This window comes from Topomyia yanbarensis, chromosome 3, assembly GCF_030247195.1.
Source record: "Topomyia yanbarensis strain Yona2022 chromosome 3, ASM3024719v1, whole genome shotgun sequence".
In the NCBI taxonomy this organism is placed as follows: Eukaryota; Metazoa; Arthropoda; class Insecta; order Diptera; family Culicidae; genus Topomyia; species Topomyia yanbarensis.
In genome coordinates this window covers 64,168,510-64,175,461 of record NC_080672.1, presented here as the reverse complement: position 1 = coordinate 64,175,461, position 6,952 = coordinate 64,168,510, and positions in this window count along the sequence as shown.

The following is a 6,952-nucleotide window of genomic DNA, read 5'->3' as shown; positions in this document are numbered from 1 at the left end:
TTGTCAGTTCGTTTTCTTCGTTCACACGACATAGAAACCATGGTTGCATTGTTAACGAAAGAACCTTTTGAATTCATTTAATTTTTCTAGGGGCTTGATTATAACAAATCAGATAAATTCGATAAGATTTTTCGTAGAATAAGGAAAACCTTCAACATAGTGGGTAAATGGAGAACAGTGAGTCTAGTTATGTAATGTATGCAAACTAGGCTCGATGGAACTATCCAAGTCAGTCTTGGATATAACATACATTTGGAGCAACATCAGATATTGCTTCAAGCTGTTCTCAATCCCTATTCGGCAGTTTGAAAAGAGAGAAAGAGACACACATCTTATATATACAACTTCATTATACTGGGATAGCGCTGGGTCTATGGCCTTCGACTGACATGGTCCATTCTCATAGGTTCGGATGTCTTCATGGCTGGTGGTACAGGTGTGCTTCTACTTACAAGTGAGTAGATAAATTCTATGGCCTTCGACTGACATGGTCCATTCTCATAGGTTCGGATGTCTTCATGGCTGGTGGTACAGGTGTGCTTCTACTTACAAGTGAGTAGATAAATTCGCTGAATTGTCGGTTGTCACGGTAAAGATGGACACGGCTATCTATACCAGGACACATGCTAGTGAACTCGGATGATTCGTAGTTATGATGCCTAAGCTCGACCCTCATTAGCAGAAGACAAAAATTAAACCCGTACGATATTAAGCCTGTTCTAATGATCCTGCCACTTCTAGTTTTCCGATCTGTTTACTTCACATCCTTGCTCTCACTTGAGTACTATGGCTCTAATTTTCACAACTTTTCCTACCCAGAAATCTTTAGCTAATTCAATGTCGTTAAAACTTAAAAATGATTTCATCCGTCTAGTTATTGTGATAACAGAAAAAATGAGGATTTGCCTGATTCATATCCCAATAACTACCAATATTGACTAGAACAGGGATAATCGAACTCCGCTAACGTTTCGGACCTAGGAGTTAAAAAATTAGATTAGGAAGAGTCAGAAGCGGAGTCAATGCGAAATTCTCCACTATGACCTAGACTCTATCACGATGGTAGGATGATTTTCCATAGAATTGGACAACCTAGATGACATGAAGTTACACGCGCTCCGAAACAAACTTGTGCCACGCTGAACGTGGTTCACCGTCAGAATGACAAGTCACCGATAATTAAGTGAAGTTTTGGCAACAGTTTGTTATTTCACTTGTTATAAATAACAAACCAATAATTCTGCTAAAATAGGTAATTAATGTAACAAACCTGTAGATTTTCTGGATCGGAAATAACAGCATATGAGCCAGAATTGGATTTAGTAAATATTATTATTATTATTATTTATTTATTGGGCTTTAACCGCATAGGGTCATTCGCCATAAGAAGGGAGATAGTTGTAATACATTTCACAGAATTAAGTTTATCTTCTTTGAGTTCAATTTGCTATTGGGTCGATGAGGTGTTGAGCTCCGGAATGAAGCCAGCTTGCCAGGGCCGCGGGAGAGCCTCCCCAGCGCCCGGTTTTGGTATGTCGGTAAACCCACTGAACGATGGTTATTTGCGGTTAGTGGAGGGACCTCCCCAGCACCCGGTTCGGCTGTTGCAGATTGATGAGCTGGCACATTGTCGCAGTCGAAGGGCTGCGGGAGAACCTTCCCAGCACCCGGTCCGGGTGTGGCGAAGGGCCCCGCTGGGAGTTGGTAGCAGTTCGGCTGAAGAATTGCGGTTGTAGATGGGCCGCAGGAGAACCTCCCCAGCAACCGATCCGAGTGTGGCGAAGGGCCTGCTGGGCGGTGGTAGTTGTTGGGCTGACGGATTGCGGTTGTAGAAGGGCCGCGGGAGAACCTCCCCAGCAGCCGGTCCAGGTGTGGCGGAGGGCCCGCTGGGCGGTGGTAGTAGTTAGGCTGACGGAGTGCGGTTGTAGAAGGGCCGCGGGAGAACCACCCGGTCCGGGTGTGGCGGAGGGCCCGCTGAGCAGTAGTGGTAGTGGTTGCAGTAGACGATGGTGTGAAGTTAGCCGGTTCGCGGTCTGCCTTAGATAGATTCGAGAAGATTGGCATCTCCCAGGAAGGCAAGTAGTGCCTCTTCGTGCACTGGGTCGTTTGCCAGTGTTTCTCGAATCGAGGAGGGCAAGTTGTGGTGTCGTCGTAGGTTGTCATAGGTGCTCCACCGTGAGTCTAGTGCTGCAAGATGTACATATTGGAGGGTTGACGCGGGTAATGGTGTGGGCCTCGTATGTCCCACGCGGAGGCCGGTTAGCGCTCTTTGTTCAACTCGGTTTTCGCGGTCTGTCCACCTTTCGAGGTCTCCCTTTACCTTCTGAGGGTAGCCTCGGAGAGTCCTCCAGTGAGTGATGAAGTGCTCAGAGGTCTTCGCCTTGAATTCCTTGATGATGTCGGATGACGGTACCTCATTAGAGAATAGGGCGCGAGAGTGTCGACCGAGCGCGGCCAAATGGTACGCATCGTTACCGCGGATTCCGCTGTGTCCGAGTACCCAGCATATGATAGTTAATGGTTCACAGGATTGTTCTATTGTTACTATGTTTTAATTGCCGCAAGGTTCTACTGTATCGATTTTGTTGGCTATTTTCGGCAAATTTGAGACTAAGAGAAACGAAAGCAATGAAATTGAAAGACGGATAGGTATTCTAGAGCGAATCAGTTATAATCTTAGAACGGAAAACTAGGACTAGGCAGACTCATATGGATTGTTCTATGGCTTGGACGTAGGGGTGCTTGGACTCCCTTGATTCCAGCGCTTTGATGACTGAGAGGGAATCGGAGAAAATCACTGTCGGTGTGTCTTCGGGTTTGATTTAGTAAATAATATTCTCTCCCATAGCGGATTTACTAGAAGATAAACCAGGTGCCTGATAATTTCAGAATCAAGTAACGAACTTATTTTTTTACTTCGTTCATGTATGATATCAATGCCACACCAGTTGGATACCGTGGTCGATCCAGCGATTCCGGTTGGAGGGTGCCTTCCGATGCACTGGTGCCCCGGCGACCCTTCACTGGTGGTTTGTCACGATCGGTGCTACTCGGCAGAGTTCCCCGACGAGATAATGTCTCCCGCAACGGTTGATGGACGCGTTAGTCTTACTTCGATGCATTCCGGCAGAATGCTGAGGTCTGTCCAGCGATGCCTGGTGGAGAATTGCGTCCGGTTCACTGGTTCCCCGACTATTCGCTACGAACTACTCGGAATAGTCCCCGACGGTGGATCTTTCCTGCTCCTACGTAGAGTCCCCGGCAGCGGAAGCTTCCCGGGCAGATGTCGTGGTCGGTCCTGCGGTTCTGGGTGGAGAGTGCCTTCCAGTTCACAGGCATCCCGACGGCCATCTGCCGGTGCTATTTCACGATTCACTCGAACTAGTCCCCGGCAGTGAGCCTACTCCGACAGAGAAATTTTCCAACGTGGAAAGTTCGCTCGAAACCGTTATCTTGATGCTGGTCGATTACGTGCCGAGATCAGTGCTGCGATAACGGGGGAAGGATGACTTCCGCTTTTCTGGAGCCCCGACGGGCTGTCGACGTGCGCTCAGTCTACTCCCCGGCGGTGAATCTGGCCTACTCCGGTCGCGCCCCCTGCTCTACTTTATCTCTCTTCAGTAGGCTGACTTGTCGAGTGCCAAGGTCGGCGATTCCGGTTGTAGTATAACTTTGGGTTCATCGGAGCCTCGACAACCTGAAGACATGATCTGAACAAGTGTTCTGTTCAACGCGTTCCATTTCCTCACCGACAATGATTCTCATTTCGTTTTGCTGGTACTCGAATCGCGGCCATTCGAAGACTACGTACTCAGACGTATCCTCTGCATCACCGCACGCGATGCAGAACGGCGATCTCGCGTTGTCGAACCTATTTAGATACTTCTTGAAAAACGGCCATAACCAGACAAGAACTGTCATGTGGAAGTTCACCGTGCACTCTGTTCATCCACAACGACAGGCATGGAGTTAGTCGATGGGTCCATCTACCATTTACAGCGTTATCCCACTGATGTTGCCACTTGCTTAATGTATCAGCTTGGGCTCGTTTACGTACTCCTCTCGTGCCTCGATCCCTACAACACTCGCTATCTTCTTCGAGTAGGTTAATAGGAATCATTCCAACTATTACGTAGGATACGCGCTAGACATCCGCATGATCGTCAACCTGAACGTATTGTTCAGCTGGGATCTGTTCCTCATCGTCTGCAGTGCCGTCACCCGTGCTGGTTGGTGCTGGTCGCCGATCACTAGGAGCACCAAGTTACATGCAAAACTGACAATCTTCACGCCCTTGGGGAGGCTCAGCTACGACACTCCGTCGTACATATAATTCCAAAGAGTTGTGCCGAGTATGGAACCCTGCGATTCTGGAATGCCTGCTGTTACGGTTACACTTCTTTTACCGGCGCCAGTTTCGTAGATCAGTTGCCGGTTTTGAAAGTAGCTCCTCAGAATCCTACAGAGGTACTCAGGCACTCCCAATATGTGCAGCGAATCGGCGATTGCAACCCAACTAGCACTGTTGAAGACGTTTTCACGTCCAGTGTAACCACTCCGCAGTAATGGTTTCCCCTTCTCTTTAGCTTCTGCGCACCCTCCATGGTTTCCACGACCGTTCGTATGGCGTCCACAGTGGATCTGCCTTTCCGGAAACCACACTGCATATTGGATAGGCCATTCTCTCCCTCGGTGGATGTTGTAAGCCTGTTAAGGAATACTCTTTCAAGCACCTTGCCGACTATATCCAACAGGCATGTCGGCCTGTAGCTGAAGGAGTTCCAGGGGGCTTGCCTGGGTTCGGAAACAACACCAGCTTTTGTCGCTTCCAGATGTCGGGGAAGTTATCATCGTCGATACACTTTTACAACGCGGTCTTAAACACGGTTCGTTAGGATTACTGTTTTAAGAGCTACGTTGGGGATACCGTCTGGTCCCGGGGCCTTTTGCCATCACTAGCAGCTCCTCGTTGGTTATCTGAGCTTCATCTTCGTTGTCATACTGAGTCCCGTATGGCGTGGGTGGTCGGTTCATGCTGTGGAAATAGCGCTTCTATGATAATTTTCATGCTCTCCGGTGGTACTGCCAGTCCTCTTATCTTCACCATGGCAACTCTAGACGTTGCCTCACGGATTTGAATTGGCGTTGCGGTAAAGCTCGACGAGGCAGGCTTTCTGAGCTTGATTTCCTTGTTAAGTGCGGTTCTTGCTGCTGTATACGCTGGTCTTAGAACAGCTCTTTCAGCGTGGGCTCTCTGCATTTTCCTCCGGGCTCGGTAGCAACATGCTCGTAGGTCGGCAATCGCCGAGTTCCACCAAAAAGCTGGCCGGTGACTGTACCTTGGTTTATCTACTCTTGGTATGGTTGCATCGCACGCTCTTGCTAATGCCGTTATCACTTCATCTGTACTGAAGTGAAGGTTATTGCACTCACGCTGCCCCGCTTCAACGAAGACTCTCTTGTCAAACTTCGTTGTTTTCCACCTCCGTTCGATTGATTGGGTCACACGAGCTTCCGATTGTTTATTGCATCCGACAGTGTACCGGGTTTCTGTGGGTATACCCCTCGCATACTCTGCAATTTAAACTTCCTACAAGCCACGGTACCGTCGTGATTCGCTGGTTGGACACTTTTTAACTGGACCGCTTTTTAGTTGGACCTCCGCTAGTTGGACCATTGTTCAACTAAAAAGAATTTGATCTGGTGTCAAATTTATTTTGACAATCAATCTGACAATATTTAGAGATGTGAACAGATGCATTTATACTGGCAACATCTCCTTTGGAGGTTTTGACATTTGTCAGTCAAATTCGTTAGTTGGATAAGGCTGTGGCCCAACCAGCGAATCACGACTGTACTCTCCGAACTGCAGAGGAAGTGGTGTAGGGACCAACAAAATAGCGTCATTGGCTAGAACGCCACCGTGGAACCACAAATCGGGTTTCGGGAGAAATTCCACCGCCGGGAAACTCTCCGACGGTGTAGACTAGGTCTGCCGCCGGGGACCAGTCGAGTGGTACGCGATGTAGCACCGGATTCGGGTCGTCGGGGCGCCAGCGAACCGGACGCCAGGCTTCACTGTAATCCCTGGACCGTCCTCGACACCTACCGGGTAGCTCACGAGTAGGCTAGATCCACCACCGCGGATATGACCGAGTAGACCGCGTTGAATAGCTAGAAGTGGGTCGTTGGGACGCCAGTGAACCGGAAGCTATGCTCCACCCGGAATCGCTGGTGGACCTCAGCACCTACTGGCTGGCCCGCTGAGTAGGCTAGGTTCACCGCCGGGGACTAGATCGAATAGACGAAGCGGGGGCTTACAGAAACGTATCGATAGCAATCTACCGCCGGGAAATTCACGGTAGGGTAGATTCGCCGCCGTGGACTACCTAACAGAATCGGGACAAAAAGGGGAGGTAATTGGCTCACGAAACAAACACCAGTAACGAAAGAAATTCCGTTGTCGGGGAACTCTCAGTCGGAGTAGGATAATATCTGAGTTGATCTCGACAAAGCTGGGAGGTAAATGGCTCAAGGAAGCGGGTATTGGTGTCGGGGAAAATTCCTCCGGGGAACTATCGGTCGGAGTAGGGTGAGTTCACCGTTGGGAACTATTCAAGTAGATCGTGATAAGGTCGGGAGCTGAATGATTTACTCACTGAATGAGCTAAATGGTTCAAGGAATCAGCACCTAACCGGCTCACGGGTACGAGGGCCAATGGCGACGCAATAGATGGAGACAAGACGTATGATAAGAATCGAGAGTTAAATCAAGCCATTTAGGTAAGGTCGAGCCATTCCATGAAACAAGTAAGGCTCCGAGGTAGAGCAGAAGAAAGAGGTGCGACGAAAGCACAACGATCCCCCCAAGAAGTAATACCTTGACGTAGTTCCGTAGGGAAGAAGGGCGTGAAAAGTAAGGATTGTTTTTAGTGGTTAGGCACGAACGTGA